The sequence below is a fragment of the Triticum dicoccoides genome, chromosome 2A (assembly GCF_002162155.2).
Source record: "Triticum dicoccoides isolate Atlit2015 ecotype Zavitan chromosome 2A, WEW_v2.0, whole genome shotgun sequence".
NCBI classification, from domain to species: Eukaryota; Viridiplantae; Streptophyta; class Magnoliopsida; order Poales; family Poaceae; genus Triticum; species Triticum dicoccoides.
The window spans coordinates 170,076,038-170,094,109 of NC_041382.1; positions in this window are offsets into that span (position 1 = coordinate 170,076,038).

Sequence of the window (18,072 nt, forward strand, 5' to 3'; positions counted from 1 at the left end):
TCCATGGCGGGGTCTATCCCTCCGCTCTCAGATGGCGCGATTTGCTCCGGATTAACGGCCGGAGTAGCCGCAGATGCGATCTCCCGAACACTGTCCGACGGCAGAGTTACGTCTTGTTCGTCGCGACTGTGCGGCGCATCCGGCATGGGCTCGAACCCATCGAAGATCAAGTCTCCGCGGATGTCGGCCGTGTAGTTCAAGTTTCCAAATCTGACCTGATGGCCAGGGGCGTAGCTTTCGATCTGCTCCAGATGGCCAAGCGAATTGGCCCGCAGTGCAAAGCCGCCGAATACGAAGATCTGTCCGAGGAGGAAAGCCTCACCCTGGACCGCATCACTAGCGATGATCGAAGGAGCCATCAAGCCTTATGGTGACAACACAGTGGAACTCTCAATGAAAGCACCAATGTCGGTGTCAAAACCGACGGATCTCGGGTAGGGGGTCCCGAACTGTGCATCTAAGGAGGATGGTAACAGGAGGTAGGGGACATGATGTTTACCCAGGTTCGGGCCCTCTTGATGGAGGTAATACCCTACATCCTGCTTGATTGTTCTTGATGATATGAGTATTACAAGAGTTGATCTACCACGAGATCAAATAGGCTAAACCCTAGAAGTTAGCCTATGGTATGATTGTCTATTGTCCTACGGACTAAACCCTCCCGTTTATATAGACACTGGAGGAGGCTAGGGTTACACAAGGTCGGTTACAAAGGAGGAGATATACATATCCGTATTGCCTAGCTTGCCTTCCACGCCAAGTAGAGTCCCATCCGGACAGGGGACGAAGTCTTCAATCTCGTATCTTCATAGTCCAACAGTCCGGCCAAAGGATATAGTCCGGCTGTCCGGAGACCCCCTAATCCAGGACTCCCTTAGTTGGTATGGAAGGCACCCGTGGATATGATTAGCCATGGAAAGTGAAAGTATGATGGAAAAAGGAATAAACTTTATTTTCTGTTTGGGAACCGCCTATGATATATCTAGCATGGAAAGTGTTGGGAACTCTAAGTCGTTTTCGTTGGTGGGATGGATACACCTCCCAAAATGTTTTTATCTCTAAATTTTTCGTTTTCAGCTCTGGCACCTCTACAAATCCCTACTTCCCTCTGTGAAGGGCCATTCTTTTACTTTATGCAATTTTTATTTTGAATTTGAGTCTCCATCTTCTCTTACAAAAGCACCAACTAGGAGGTAATATGATCATACTTGAGTATTGAGTGTAGCTAATATGCGAGTGTGTTTCATGAATGGATCAATGATTGAGCATGATGGGCTAGGGATAACTTATTTTAGCATTGATATTTTGAAAGACGTGGTTGCTTGTTGATATGCTTGAGTATTTAAGTTATCATGTCAAAACTAGACTATTGCTTTGAATCACATTAAAGTCCTAATGTACATGCTATAAAGAAAAGAATATGATATGACATGTTAGGCAGCATTCCACATCAAAAATTCTGTTTTTTATCACTCACCTACTCAAGGACGAGTAGGAGTTAAGCTTGGGGATGCCGATATGTCTCCAACGTATCTATAGTTTTTTTATTGTTCCATTCTGTTATATTATCAATCTTGGATGTTTTATAATAATTTTATATCATTTTTTGGTACTAACCTATTGACATAGTGCCAAGTGCCAGTTGCTGGCTTTTTGCATATTTTTTACATCATAGAAAATCAATACCAAACGGAGTCCAAATGCCACGAAACTTTACAGAGATTTTTTATGGACCAGAAGACACCTATGGGCCCTGGCTGCACCTAGGGGGTGCTCCGAGGAGAGCACAACCCACCAGGGCGCGCCAGGAGGCCCAAGCGCGCCCTGGTGGGTTGTGCCCACCTCGGGTGCCCCCCGGACCACCTCTTTGCTCTATAAATACCGCAATATTCCCCAAACCCTAGGGGAGCCGACGAAATATTGATCCAGCTGCCGCAGAGTCCAGAACCACCAGATCCAATCTAGACACCATCTTAGATAGGGTTCACCACCTCCATTGGTGCCTCTCCGATGATGCATGAGTAGTTCTTTGTAGACCTTCGGGTCCGTAGTTAGTAGCTAGATGGCTTCCTCTCTCTCAGTTGATTCTCAATACAACGGTCTCTTGGATATCCATATGATGTAACTCTTTTTGTGGTGTGTTTGTTGGGATCGGATGAACTTTGAGTTTATGATCAGATCTATCTTTTTATATCCATGAAAGTATTTGAGTTTCTTTGATCTCTTTTATGCATGATTGCTTATAGCCTCGTATTTCTTCTCCGATATTTCTTTTTTTTGGCCAGCTTGATCTATTTATCTTGCAATGGGAAGAGGTGCTTTGGAGTGGATTCGATCTTATGGTGGTTGCTCCCAGTGAGAGAAGGGGAACCGACACGTATGTATCATTGCTACTAAGGATAAAACGATGGGGTATATCTCTACATAGATAGATCTTGTCTACATCATGTCATCCTTCTTATTGCATTACTCTGTTTCCCCATGAACTTAATACACTAGATGCATGCTGGATAGCGATTGATGTGTGGAGTAATAGTAGTAGATGCAGGCAGGAGTCGGTCTACTAATCTTGGACGTGATGCCTATATAATGATCATTGCCTGGATATCATCATAATTATTTGAATTTCTATCATTTTTCCAATAGTAATTTGTTCTCCCACCATTTGCTATTTTTCTCGAGAGAAGCCACTAGTGAAACCTAAGGCCTCCGGCTCTCTTTCTCATATTATTTGCCTTCGCGATCTATTTTATTTGCCATTTATTTTCAGATCTATTAAACCAAAAATACAAAAATACTTTGCTGCACTTTATTTTATTTGCAATCTATTTATTCAATCTATTACAACTTTCTCCTGTCCATGCACCAATTTCTGGCGCTATTACCCGAAAGGGATTGACAACCCCTTTAACACACCGGGTTGCGAGTGATTGTTATTTGTGTGCAGGGGCTGTTTACGTTGTGTTGCTTGGTTCTCCTACTAGTTCGATAACCTTGGTTTCATCACTATGGGAAATACGTACCGTCGCTGTGCTGCATCATCCCTTCCTCTTTCGGGAAATAACGGTGTAGTCCTAGCCAACATCAAAGCTCAAGAAGTAGCATGAGTCCACGGCGGGCTCTACCCACGAAGGGTCCACGAAGAAGCAACCTTGTCTATTCCATCATGGATTACGTCCATGAAGGACTACCCTCACTCGGGTAGATCTTCACGAAGTAGGCGATCTGCTTGTCCTTACAAACTTCTTGGTTCAACTCCATAAGATCTTGGAGGCTCCCAAGTGACATCAAACCAATCTAGGAGATACCACTCTCCAAAAGGTAATAAATGGTGTTGTTAATGATGAACTCCTTGCTCTTGTACTTCAAATGATAGCCTCCCCAACACTCAATCACTCTCTCACATATTTGGCTTTGGTAGGAGAGGGGATTGAATGTAAAGCAACTTGGGGAAGGCTAGAAATCAAGGTTCAAATGGTTGAAATGAAGTGGCTTGATCTCAACATATGAGTAGGTGGTTCTCTCTCAGAAAATGAGTAGTGGAAGTAGTGTTTCGCTTTGATGGCTCTCTTTGAGAGTAAGTGGGGGTGGAGGGGTATATATAGGCTTCACGCATAAATCCAACCTTTACAAGCTTTTGACCCAACTCGGTGACACCGTACCAAAATCTCGGTGAGACCGACTAGTGTAAAAGATTTGAACATTGGAGGTTTCGGTGAGACCGATCAGAACATCTCGGAGCGACCGAAGTGCAATGGCTAGGGCAAGACCTCGTTTTGGTAGTTCCATTCATTTCATCTCAGTAATTCCAAAATGAAGCAACTTCATCACAAAAACTTGGTCGCATTATCTCGGTGAGACCGAGATCCATATCGATAAAACTGAAATGGTAGGGTTTGGCTTAGGCAGTGTGTGTGATCAACTCGGTGAGTCCGGGATAGAGTATTTTGGTGGGACCGAGATGACACTTTAGGGTTTTGGACATATGTGATGTGAAGAAGTATTTTAGGATTTTTGGAGCAATATCTCTAAGCACTTGAGCAATTGAGTCATGATCAAAACCTTACCCCCTTTTAATAGTATTGGCTTTCCTATGGACTACATGTGATCTTGGATCACTTAACCAAAAATGAAGTGTCTTGGAGCTTTGCCAATTCTTGTCCTTAGGATTTTGAAGGGGTCCACATCCTCATGTCCTTTTCATGCCACTGTTGTACTTATCTGAAATATACTAGATAAAGGTGTTAGTCCAACAACATGTATGTTGACATTAATTAACAAAACCGCGAAGGGAGCAAATGTGCTTTCAATCTCCCCTTTTTGGTAATTGATGACAACATACATTAAAGCTTCAAGTAGAAAATGCATCAATAGAAAAACATGAAAGCTTTGAAAGGAACATTTAACATGCATATGCCCCCCTACAAGTGTGCAACTATTAAATGATGATAGCTTCTAGACTGTAGATGTATAATAATGATGGGATTGTAACGTGTCACATGTATCTTGGCTATATGCATCAGAGCAACATGATGAAAGTGAAGTACCCTCATGTACATGATTCTTTCTTGCAAACAATATATGCAACAAGCAAGCGACCATCATGCACATGAGTATGATGCATATACTTACCTTGAAATTCTTCATCAAGTTCCTGAAGAAATACACTTGAGAAAACAGGATTAGATAACACAATATTTGTCCAAGAGAAATACACAAGATCATCAAGACTACCAACATTGGGATGACATGTAGAGAAGAGAGTATCACTAGGTGAATACTTCTTTTAGATGCAACCATGTCCCCAAAAGACCAAATAAGATTTCCAATAGAGTTCCAAAAGAGATTTTTCTCCCCTAACATGAACTTCCTCCCCCCCTAAATCTATCATTGGATATTGGGAGTAGGTAGGGTGAGCCAAAATCAGAGCAACTGAAAGTGCGTTATATTGACTAGAGGGGGGTGAATAGGCGATTTTTATGAAAGTCTTCAAAACGTGAGAGTTATGAAGACAAACAGCGAAGATTATGCCTATTACTATGCAGCGGAAGTTAGATTACACTAGGCCAGCCATGGTCATGTATTCAATAGAGTGAAAGCACAATGACAAACAGCTTCAGTGTAATAAGGATCAGGTAGGAAGAAGTTATGAAGCCAAACAGATCATACATTCACGTTGTGAAGACAAAAGATAAAGCAAGCATGCAATGGCTTCACAATGAGTAACAGTAAGAAAAGGAAGTGAAGATGAAACCAGTGACTCGTTGAAGACAATGATATGTTGGACCAGTTCCAGTTGTTGTGACAACTGTACGTCTGGTTGGAGTGGCTAGGTATTTAAAACTTAGGACACACAGTCCCGGACACCCAGTCCTGAACACACAGTTCAGGACACCAAGTCCTCACCGTATTCTCCTTGAGCTAAGGTCACTTAGTCCTCGCCCAATCACTCTGGTAAGTCTTCAAGGTAGACTCGCAAACCTTCACAAACTTCGTTCACTAGCAATCCACAATGTCTCTTGGATGCTCTGAACGCGACGCCTAACCGTCTGGAGGATTCACAGTCCTCAAGTGTAATAAGTCTTCAGATCACAGACAAGAAGACTTAAGTGATGCCCAATTTACTCTGGCTCTGGGTGGTTAGGAATTTTCTCCTCACTCGAAATTTTCTCTCAAAGGCTTCGAGGTGGGTTGCTCTCAAACGACAAAAGTCGTGCACTGAAATCTGAGCAGCCAACCGTTTATGGTTGTGGGGGTGGGCTCTTTATAGCCACTTGGCAACCTGACCTGATTTGTCCGAAATGACCCTGGGTCACTAAGGAACTGACACGTGTCTCAACGGTCAGATTTCAAACTCTCATGGCAACTTTACTTGGGTTACAAGCAAAGCTGACTTGTCCGGCTCTGGACAAGACTCGCTCTCATTGTCTTCGCTCGAAGACATAGGTTTTTTATTTAGGCATCACTTCAGTCATTCTGACTGGTTCTCCTGGACCCCACTTAACAGTACGGTGGTTCCTATGACTCAACACAATAGAAAAAGAACTACGAAAGATCTAAGTCTTCGAGCTCCATAAGCTTCATAACGTGTCTTCTTTTGTCATAGTCTTCAATGTGAATATCTTCATATACCACCTTTGTCTTCAATGTCTTCATACATTTTAGGGGTCATCTCTGGTAGTAAAACCGAATCAATGAGGGACTTCTACCTGTGTTTTCCTGCAATTCTCACAAACACATTAGTCCCTCAACTAGGTTTGTCGTCAATACTCCAAAACCAACTAGGGGTGGCACTAGATGCACTTACAATCTCCCCCTTTTTGGTGATTGATGACAAACTAGTTGAAGTTTTCAACGGGGAATATAATGTGTGAAATTTGTAAAGGATAGGGAATTGTCTTCATAAGTTGCAAGGGCTCCCCCTGAAGATGTGCATATAAGTTGATTTGCTTTTGGAATGCAAATGCACATGGCAGGTTGTACTTGTGGAGATCCACTTCAGCTTATGATGACAATCCACTACGCATGTGAAAGTATATGAAGATAATGACATGCATAATGGAAAATGGACGTCTGCAGAATGAGATAAGTGCGGAATTTATCGTTGCACATGCAGAATTTATCTTCGCAAACAGGGTGGCAAACGACCATCGAGTCTTAGTGTTACAACTCAAAGAACCAAATGAAGCAAAAACGAGAGTTGTAAGCACGAAGCAAAATGTAGCAAAAATATAGCATCCGCCCATATGGACCTGCTTGAAGACTATCAACTCATATGCTTCTCCCCCTTTTGTCAGCAAGGACTAAAAAGGTTCGAAGACATAGAGTGTCTACTCGTTTCCAGGAGCAGCAGGGTCGTTGGAGGTGTTTGGCGGTGCAGAGGAGCTTGGAGGTGCTGAAGCAGGTGGCGGTGATGTAGCATCGTCGTCTTCATCAATGATCCTTGCAGTAACTGTGGCAGCAGATGAAGAAAACTCAGAGTCTTCAAGTGATGGTGTGTTGCGCATCACAGCCCTTCTGGGAGTTGTGGTGTCAAACTTGAAGCGCTCAGTGAAGCCATCCTCTTCAAGTTCAGCTTCAGTGCATATCATTGAGAGCCCTTTCCATGTACGACGGCAAGTCTCATGTGTAACGAAGGCATTCTTGGTGGCAAGGTTTCAAAGACGATTGACATCCACCAAGAGGCTTTTCATCTGACGCTTTAGCCAGTCGTGATGACTATCTTGCTTTTGGTGAAGGGCCACAAGAAGCTCTTGGTCAGTGAGGGCACGAGCGTGCTTCTTGGGTCTTTGAGCATTTATGCTGTCTGTGGCTTCAGTAGATGTTGGGCGTGGTGCATGTGTAGTGCCAGCCAATGGATACACCCTGGATATGGCTTCAACACCTTCAACGTTCTGCGTGAAGCTCTGGTGTTCTGCATTCTGAAGACTTATCGGTTGCTTGGCAGGTTCGGGATATATGGCTTCAGCAGAGGTATCCACATCTGGCAGGAAGATCCGATGGTTTCGGGCTGAGGGCTGATACGAGATCATAGAGTGCAGTTTGATCAGGCTCATCACCCAAGGAGCATAGAAGTTCAAACCAAATAATTCCGAGCCTGACGCTGCAAGTTGGCGTATGAAGAGATCCTGTGCGTTGAAGCATTTGCCATGCAGGATATAGAATAGGAGAGTCTTCATTGCACCCTCAATCTTGGCATGTGGAGAGTGTCCCTTAATGGGTCAGAGAGTCCACCGGATGATGTGATATATGGTCCTGGGCAGTTACTCAAGGTCTTCAACGAAGAACTCAGTTGGATAGGGTGCATCCTGAGGCAATGGCTTCATCATTGAGAGCATCTGACTCATATTTGGTTCAGGCCTCTGGAATATGCTCTCAATAGCTTCAGAATGTAGTTGACAGCCTTCCTCGAAGAATTCGCCAGGAGTGGGCAGGCCGGTGAGCTCAATGATATCAAATGCATTAGCTTCATGATGGACATTGCCGGTCATCCACTCCAGGACCCAAGTCTTCGGATCTCTGTTGTATCCTTTTATATGGAGGGTGGCATAGAACTGAAGCAGAAGCTCTTCATTCCAGTGCTCTTCATCAATGACAAACGGCAGTAGACCCACTTGCTTGAAGCAATCCAGGGCTTCCTCAGGACATGGCAGACCAGCAATGGCTTCAATCTCAAGGCGCTTGTGCGGGAAGATGCGACGTTGGTTGTATAGGATGCTTGAGTAGTAGCTGCGCTGAGGATAGCTCCAGAACCTATCTGATATAATCCTTTCCCTTGAATAGGGGTTCTTGGAGCTGTGAAAAAATGTATTGTCTGCCTTGAAGCTATTAATATCAAAGGAACCAGGTGCTGATGCAGGACCTGGGAACCTTGGCAGCCTTGGGACTGGCTTCTGAACATGAGGCCCGTGCTCAACATGGTAATCAAATTGAGGACCTGCAGCAGACTCAGGAACAGAAGTGTCTGGCTCAGTAGCTTCGCTGTCTGCTGAAGCATTTGGTGGGGCGGGCTCCACATTGGCTTCAGTGTTTGTGGTGGCAGCCTCAACATTTTCTTCCTCCGCTTGTGTAGTTGGAGGGACAACCTCAGGCACGTTCTCCTGGAGAACTGCATCTTGATCTAGCGGGGGAGTAGGTTCTGGTGGTGCTTCTTCATTGTCTTCGGCTGATGCAGCCGGAATTTCTTCAGTATGGACTTGAGGCCTTGGACCTTTGCGAAGCCTACGGAACACAGCCGACGCATGTGGGGTTGGAGTGGGCTGGGTCTCAAAGTCTTCTTCCTCCTGAGGGCGATCCGCCCATGACTCATCTTGTGCCATTGGCGTCAGAGGACGACCAATGCTGATGAGTTCGCTTGTTTCAAGCTGAGGAAGGGCTGCACCATCTTGTACATTGTCCTGGTGACCAATGTCTTCAACTTCAGGAGCCTCTGTGGGAGCAGGCTCATGAACTGTCAGCTGACGTTCTGCGTTGGGGTGAATGACAGAGAGGGGTTCAACCATCAAGGGCTCTGTGGGAGCATCCCGAGCTTTCTTGATCTTGTGCTTCTTCTTGGTGGGGTCAGAAGGATAGGCTTCAGAGTGTTTCCTCTTCCTAGCTTCAGCCTCTGCATTCCGTGTCTTCTTAAGCTCTAAAGCGGTTGACCGGCTCTTTGGCTTCGAGCCAGTCATGGCGGTTGGGAAGACAATCGGAATAGCTTCTTGTCTTGGTGCCTCTGGTTCATTCATAGTAGGCTGCTTCTTCTTCTTCACGGCCATCTTGGGGTCGATGCCAGGACGCCCAAGTGCCTTGCGCTTCTCGGCCTCATTGTAGGCCTGCACACATCGTTCTGCCAGTGACTTCATCCGCTCACGCGAGCCCTGAGCTTCAGCATGCTTCTTTAGGAAATTTTCCTTGAGCTCATGCAACAGGGTTTTGAAGCTCTTCACTTCCTGCACGCTGAGCCTGGCCATGTGTTTCTTGAACTGAGCCTTTTCATGATCAATTTTCTGCTTCAGCTCAACTATGCGCTGAGCAATGGCAAGTTTTGAAGCAATTGCGCCTTGGAAGGCGACGCTGAGGCCGACAGGCAGCTGCAGATCTTCGAAGCTTATGTCTGGGGAGGCAAACCATTCATCGATGAAGTTGTGGATGATGGCAACATCAAAGAGAGGCAAATTGTTGAAGATTTCAGCTTCTTCTTTGCTTTTGATAAGCTGCTCTAGAGCGTCATCTCCAAGATCTTCATCGCTAGATAGATCAATGGCTTCGCTGCGCAGAATGGCAGCAGCAGTGAGCTCTTTGCCGGTTTGTTGCTGGGGCTTGGAGACGCGGGATACGTCTTCAGACTGCACACTGACTTCAGGAGGTGCAGTTTTCAATGGCTTCGCCCTTGAGATTTTTGAGGCAGGGGCTGGCTTTGAAGCTTTTGGCTTCTTTGTCTGCTTTGGCTTCGGCACAGCAGGGGCTTCATCAGAGTCAGAGTCAGCTGGAGGGTCATTCACGGCAGTCCCTTGGACTAAGATGTGGGTGATCAGGCCCTCAAGATTGGCAAACGGACCGATGACATTGGGTTCTGCGTCGCGTGTGCCATCTGCCCTTGGTGCGGAGGGACCAGGGATGAAGTCTAACCCAAATTTCTTCTTGTTTAGCTTCGCTGACTGTTGGGCAAACTGAAAGTTGCGCTTGAAGAGATTGTTGTCACGACACCATAGGAGTGACGACGGATGCGCGTCATCAGGTTGTGGTCCTCGGACCATGCATGAGTAGAAGCCTTGAGCAATGGCTTCATCTCTGGTCTTGGGTACGAGATTCTTGTATAAGATGTCCCCCCATGGCTTCTTGATGGCACATTTCTCATCATGCTCCTGAGTGACGAAGCGGTATTTGAACCACTGTTCTGCCCAATAGCGTCGAATCCATTGGATTCGGGTCTTGCGCTGCCCATAACTTTCTTCTGGATCTGTTTTGTACATTTCTGCCAAGTCTTCAGGCAGATCTTTGGAAGTTCCTTCACGTGTCTGTCTGCCCCCCTTCCTTGCTGCTGCTTCTAAAGCCATAAACTTTAACTTGAAAGGCTTCAAAGCTTTCAAAGGCTTCAAAGGCTTTCTTTTGCTGGACCAACAGGAACTGGCTTCAGGAGAGTTTATGTGATGCTGTAGGAATTCTGCAAATGAATGCAGACTATGAGAACCGAAGGATTCTCCCACGGACATGTACCTGTGACAACATTAAGGTGCGAGGGAAGGGGAAGAGGTCATATGCATTCTCAGAAGTTTTTGAAGATTAATCAGTTTAGAAGACATTGACCTCATCGTGCGAAGACATTCACTCATAGATAAGAAGTTGGTTCCAGATTTGTACGAACCCACAAATCAGTACAAGTGAGGAATCTAACTACTTCATGAAGCACAAGTGAATATACTAGGCATGTTATGAGATGCAGATTGAGAGATCTAACTTGTGTGAAGATAAACTTCTTATGGTAGAAAGTGACAGAACCAGGAGATCAAAAGGGGCTGTAAAAAGAAGTTTTATTTACCACACTTGGAACTGCTAGACGGAAATGGGAGATGATGCCGAGCAGTTCAGTCCTCCATGCCCTAACTTGGCGACAGAAAACACCTATGGCGACTGCGGAGAGAACGATGTCCGTGATCGGCGTGAAGACGGCGTCGGAGAAGTCGCCGCAGCGAAGCGCTTCGTTGCCGGCGTCGTCGAGTGCTAGCGGTGGCGCTAGGGTTCGTGCGAGGGTGGAAGAAGGAGATAGTGAGCGCGGTAAGTGTGAATTTATAGGCTCAGGGGTGGCACTGTGCTATTACACAGGTGCCCCTGGCGGTTCGCATATGAGGAACGCGTGGCCAGTTTGCGGAAGTTTTGGGTCTGTTCCACGTCCCACGCACGCCTGGATTGTCGGGCGGTCGTTCCTGCTTCTCCGGATTTTATGTGGAGGAATGAGCATTGAAGACGGACTTTATGGTTGTCTCTATGTCTTCTGCTGACTAGGACGCAGTGAAGACATTCGATAGTTTCAATAGAATGCATATGACTTGGAGAGATAGAATTTGAGATAGAAAGCATAGAGAGATTAGGGTCCGATCACATTCACTTAGTTCAAAAGATTCAACCAAGAAGACATAGCTATAAGTGAATGCTGTAGAGGACAGAACACTAGTATATACATCTATATAATCAACATAGTGAAGATAATCATGAAGACATGTTGAGTTCGAAGCCAAACCAAATGTGACGATATTGCAAGGTAACGCCATGAGTGAAACTCTTCAAAATGGGACGTTTGGTGGTGGCGTTACCCACCGTATAGGAAGTATTAGACCCAGACACGTCGCACAATTATCGTGGCGCTCCGAAGTCAAATTCCACATTAATGTATTCACACTTAGAATGTATGTCTTCATTGATTGAAGATATACTTCACTTTGTGTGTTGCACATCTAAGTCATCAATATACATAAGTGTTAGAATGTGTGCCTGATCACAGGACATTTGAGGATTCCAAGATATTTAGCTCACACCGTAACTTGCAAAATCTCTTCTCATCCAAGGGCTTGGTGAAGATATCTGCCAATTGTTCTTCAGTGTTGACGTGTATGATATCAATGTCTTCCTCCACAACATGATCTCTGAGAAAGTGATGACGAATTTCAATGTGCTTTGTCTTCGAGTGCTGAACTGGGTTGCTGGCAATCTTGATGGCGCTTTCGTTATCGCAGTAAAGTGGCACTTGCTTCAGATGAATGCCATAGTCCTTGAGTGTTTTCTTCATCCACAGAAGCTGAGCGCAGCAAGATCTAGTAGCAATGTATTCAGATTCAGCAGTGGAGAGAGATACACAGTTCTGCTTCTTTGAAGACCAACATACAAGTGATCGTCCTAGAAAGTGACATGTGCCTGATGTGGACTTGCGATCAACTTCGTCACCAGCATAATCAGCATCCGAAAATCTAACCAAATCAAACTCTGAGCCCTTTGGATACCATAATCCTAGAGTTGGGGTGTGAGCCAAATATCGAAGAATTCGCTTCACAGCTAAGTGATGCGACTCCTTTGGTGCCGCTTGAAATCGAGCACACATGCAAACACTAAGCATAATATCTGGCCTAGATGCACATAAATAAAGCAAAGAACCAATCATGGAGCGGTATACCTTTTGATCAAACTCTTTACCATTGTCGTCAGGACCTAGATGATGTTTGGCTGGCATTGGTGTTGTGAAGCCTTTGCAGTCTTGCATACCAAACTTCTTCAGGCAATCTTTGAGATACTTCTCTTGAGATATGAAGATGCCATTGTGTTGTTGTCGTATTTGAAGACCAAGGAAGAACTTCAGCTCCCCCATCATGGACATCTGATATTGCTCTTGCATCATATATCCAAACTCTTCACTGTATTTCTGATTGGTGCAGCCGAAGATGATGTCATCCACATATATTTGGCACACAAACAGTTCACCATCATATGTCTTCGTGAAAAGAGTGGGAATCAGGGAACCAGGTATGAAGCCTTTGCTCTTCAGGAAGTATTCGAGTGTGTCATACCGGGCCCTAGGGGCTTGTTTGAGGCCATACAGAGCCTTGTTGAGCTTGTATACCATGTCAGGATGTTTTGGATTTTCAAAGCCAGGTGGTTGTGCAACATACACTTCTTCTTCAATCTTGCCATTGAGAAAGGCACTTTTCACATCCATTTGATATAGAAGTATGTTATGATGATTTGCATATGCCAGCAGTATGCATATGGCTTCAAGCCTAGCCACAGGAGCAAATGTTTCATCAAAGTCAATGCCCTCCACTTGAGTATATCCTTGAGCAACGAGACGAGCTTTGTTTCTGACAACTTGACCATGCTCATCTTGTTTGTTGCGGTATATCCATTTGGTGCCTATTATGTTGTGCTTCTGTGGATCAGGACGCTTAACCAGTTCCCATACATTATTCAGCTCAAACTGTTGAAGCTCTTCTTGCATAGCTTGAATCCATTCAGTTTCCATGAAGGCTTCTTCAACTTTCTTGGGTTCTAATATTGAGACGAATGCGAAGTGCCCACAGAAATTTGCTAGCTGAGTTGCCCTTGAACGAGTGAGTGGACCAGGTGCATTGATGCTGTCAATTATTCTGTCAATTTGCACTTCATTGGCAACGCGAGGATGTACAGGGCGAAGACTTTGCTCTTGCTGATCTGTGTTGGTGTTGGGAGGAATGTCTTCAGGCCGAGCATTGTCTTCATGTTGATCAGGTGCTGAGATGATAAGTTCTTCTTCAGGATGAGCTTCAGAAGGTATAATCTCTCCAGTTCCCATAAGCTTGATTGATTCATCAGCTGGAACTTCATCTAGCACATTTGGCAGTTGCTCTCTTTGTGAACCATTTGTCTCATCGAACCGCACATCCACTGTTTCAACCACTTTGTAATGAAAGAGATTGAAGACTCTGTAGGAGTGCGAATCCTTTCCATATCCAAGCATAAAGCCCTCATGTGCTTTTGGTGCAAACTTTGAGGTGTGGTGTGGGTCCTTGATCCAGCATCTTGCCCCAAATACTCTGAAGTAACTGACATTTGGCTTCTTGCCAGTTAGGAGTTCATAAGATGTCTTGTTCAGAAGCTTGTGAAGATAAACACGATTGATTGTATGGCATGCAGTGTCAATGGCTTCAGTCCAGAATTTTCTTGGAGTCTTGTATTCATCTAGCATAGTTCTGGCCATCTCAATGAGTGTTCTGTTCTTGCGTTCGACGATGCCATTCTGCTGTGGCGTGTACGGAGCTGAGAATTCATGTGTGATGCCCAAGGTATCAAGATATGTATCAAGGCCAGTGTTCTTGAATTCAGTACCATTGTCACTTCTGATGTGCTTTATCTTGGCGCCAAAATTGTTCATAGCTCAATTGGCGAAGCGTCTGAAGACATCCTGCACTTCAGTCTTGTAAAGGATTATGTGCGCCCATGTATATCTAGAGTAATCATCAACGATGACGAAGCCATAGAGGCAAGCAGAAGTAGTAAAAGTTGAGTAGTGAGTAGGACCGAAAAGATCCATGTGGAGCAATTCGAAGGGTTGTGTAGTAGTCATGATTGTCTTCGAAGGATGTTTTGCCCTTGTCATCTTCCCTGCTTCACAGGCACCGCATAAGTGATCTTTCTTGAACTTGACTCCCTCGATGCCTATGACATGCTTCTTCTTCGCAAGAGTGTGGAGGTTCCTCATGCCAGCATGCCCAAGCCTCCGATGCCAAAGCCAGCATTCTGAAGCTTTCGCAAGAAGACATACTGCAAGTTGTGGTCCTGCTGAGAAATCTACCACATACAAATCATCTTTTCTATACCCTTCAAACACTAGAGACTTGTCAGATTCCATTAGTACTAGGCAACGATATTTTCCAAACATTACGATCATGTTCAAATCGCAAAGCATTGAGACAGACATTAAGTTGAAGCCAAGGGATTCAACAAGCATGACTTTATCCATGTGTTGATCCTTTGAGATTGCAACTCTACCTAGACCCAATACCTTACTTTTACCAGTGTCAGCAAATGTGATGTGGCTCTTGTCGGATGGACGTAAGGTTGAGTCCATAAGGAGGCTTCTTTTGCCAGCCATGTGATTTGTACACCCACTGTCAATAATCCATTCTGAAGACTTTGAAGTCGCTGGTGTCGTACCCTACAGTGCAGTTAGGGGGATAGGCTTCACGAAGAGAATTGTGAAGCAAAAACATTTGACAAACTAGTGGGTTATGAAAACTTAGATCCAGATTAGGACTAATAGGAGAGTAGCATGCGATTCAGGAACGAGGTACATAATGATGCCATTCGGGCATTTTATCTTGCGCCCTACAAGATTTTTTAAGGTCCCCAGCAATAGCGTCAGAAGATTTTGTTTTTCTGCTGGAGACCTTTCCCTGCAAAAGAGAGTTAAGCTTTCTGAAGCACCCACATCTTCAAGGGTGGCTTAGAAGCAATAAGTCTAAGTGCAGCATCTGAGAATTTTGGCTTTGAAGCCTTAGCAAACAGTCTAGCAGGTGGACAATAATACTCATAGGAATAAGCAGAATAATTTTTGGTCATATGAACATGACGGTTCGATGAACCGCTCTCATATTCATATGCCTGAGTATGGTTTCCCTGCAAAACATTTGCGTTAGTGTGACTCAGGTGAGTCCTTTGTTTGTATGAAGCCATTGGACCGTATGAAGCCTTTGGTCTGAGGTTTGTCTTCTTCAAGTGAGGTGTCATGAAGACATTCACAGGAAGATTTTCCAGACACTTTTTCGGAACCCAGATCTTCTTCATAGGCGGTCCATTTCTGCAGTTAGTACCAATGTACCTGGCAAACACTTCACCATTCTGATTCTTAAACAGTTTATAGTTTGCATCAAAGGATTCATCAATGATAATGGGGTTAGCACAAGTGAAGCCAGATCAATTGGATGGATCTGCTGAAAGTTCCTTTGCAGCAACCCATGTGGTTTTTGGGTACTGCTCAGGTTTCCAGTAAGAGCCATCTGCATTTATTTTCCTCACGAACCCAACACCCTCTTTCCTAGGGTTTCGGTTCAGAATCTGCTTCTTGAGGACATCACATAATGTCTGATGTCCTTTAAGACTTTTGTACATCCCTGTTTCAAGCAATGTCTTCAACCTAGCATTCTCATCAGCAATAGCAGTGGTATCCTCAGCAGAGGGGTTAGTTACCACATCAATAGTTGAAGATATTGCAACAGCAGTAGCAGTGGAACATTCAGCAACAGAAGTGGAACATTCAGCAACAGAAGTAGCATTATCACGCTCAATGCATTTAAGACATGGTGGTTCAAATCCTTCCTGAGCGGGACTAATCTGTTCGGCGCGAAGTGACTCGTTTTCCTTTTGAAGATCTTCATGAGCCGCTCTCAATTTCTCAAGTTCTTGCTTCCTTTGAAGATAATCATAGGAAAGCTTTTCATGAGTTGTTGAGAGAGTATCAAGACGATCTTCAAGTTCCTGATACTTAACATGAAGGTTTTTTATGTCTTCAATTAAGGATTCAGATCGAGTCATTTCAGCACCCAACAGATCATCGCTTCTGTCTAACAGTTTTTGAATATGTTCCATAGCTTTCTGTTGTTCAGTTGCAATTTTAGCAAGTGTTTTGTAGCTGGGTTTTGAATCACAGTCAGAGTCATCATCACTAGATGTTTGATAGCGAGTAGTGCGTGTGTTTACCTTGGCACCGTGTGCCATGAAGCAGTAGGTAGGAGTGGAGTCGTTCTTGTCATTTGCGTCGGTGTCGGTGATGCAGTCATTGTATTCAGTGTTGAAGATGGACTTGGCGACGTATGCTGTAGACAGACTCGCAATGCCAGAATCAGACTCCTCCTCAGACTCCACCTCTGCCTCCTCAGATGCGGACTCCTCCTCTGAATCCATCTCCTTGCCAACAAATGCACGTGCCTTGCCAGATGAGCTCTTCTTGTGTGATGAAGACTTTGAGGAAGACTTGGAAGAAGACTTTGAGTATTTCTTCTTCTTCTTGTCGTCAGAATCATATTCCTTGCTCTTCTTCTTCCTTCTGTTCTCATTGTCCCACTGTGGACACTCAGAGATGAAGCGTCCAGTTTTCTTGCACTTGTGACATGTTTTCTTCTTGTAGTCATGAGCAGAAGCTTCATCATTCCTTGAGCTTGATCGTGAAGATTTTCTGAAGCCTTTCTTCTTGGTGAATTTTTGGAACTTCTTCACTAGCATTGCAAGTTCTCTTCCAATGTCTTTAGGATCATCAGAACTGCAGTCAGATTCTTCTTCAGATGAGGAAACAGCTTTTGCCTTCAAGGCACGAGTTCGCCCATAGTTTGGACCGTAGATATCTCTTTTCTCAGAAAGCTGAAACTCATGTGTGTTGAGCCTCTCAAGTATGTCAGACGGATCGAGTGTCTTGAAATCAGGACGTTCTTGAATCATCAGGGCCAGGATGTCAAACAAACTATCAAGTGATCTCAGCAGCATCTTGATGATTTCATGTTTGGTGATCTCAGTGGCGCCGAGGGCTTGAAGCTCATTTGTGATGTCAGTGAGCTGGTCAAATGTGTGCTGGACATTCTCATTGTCATTTCGCTTGAAGCGGTTGAAGAGGTTGCGAATAACACTGATTCTTTGATCTCTCTGGGTTGAGATGCCTTCATTGACCTTGGAGAGCCAGTCCCAGACCAGCTTGGATGTCTTCAAGGCACTCACACGGCCATACTGTCCTTTTGTCAGATGACCACAGATGATATTTTTGGCAGTAGAGTCCAGTTGAGTGAACTTCTTGACATAGCAGGAGTGACACCTTCTCCAGCCTTGGGAATGCCGTTCTCGACGACATACCATAGGTCGACGTCAATAGCTTCAAGATGCATGCGCATCTTATTCTTCCAGTAGGGATATTCAGTTCCATCGAAGACGGGGCAAGCAGCGGAGACTTTGACTATCCCTGCAGTCGGCATAGCTAAAACTCTAGGTGGTTAAACCGAATCACACAGAGCAAGGGAGCACCTTGCTCTGATACCAATTGAAAGTGCGTTATATCGACTAGAGGGGGGGTGAATAGGCGATTTT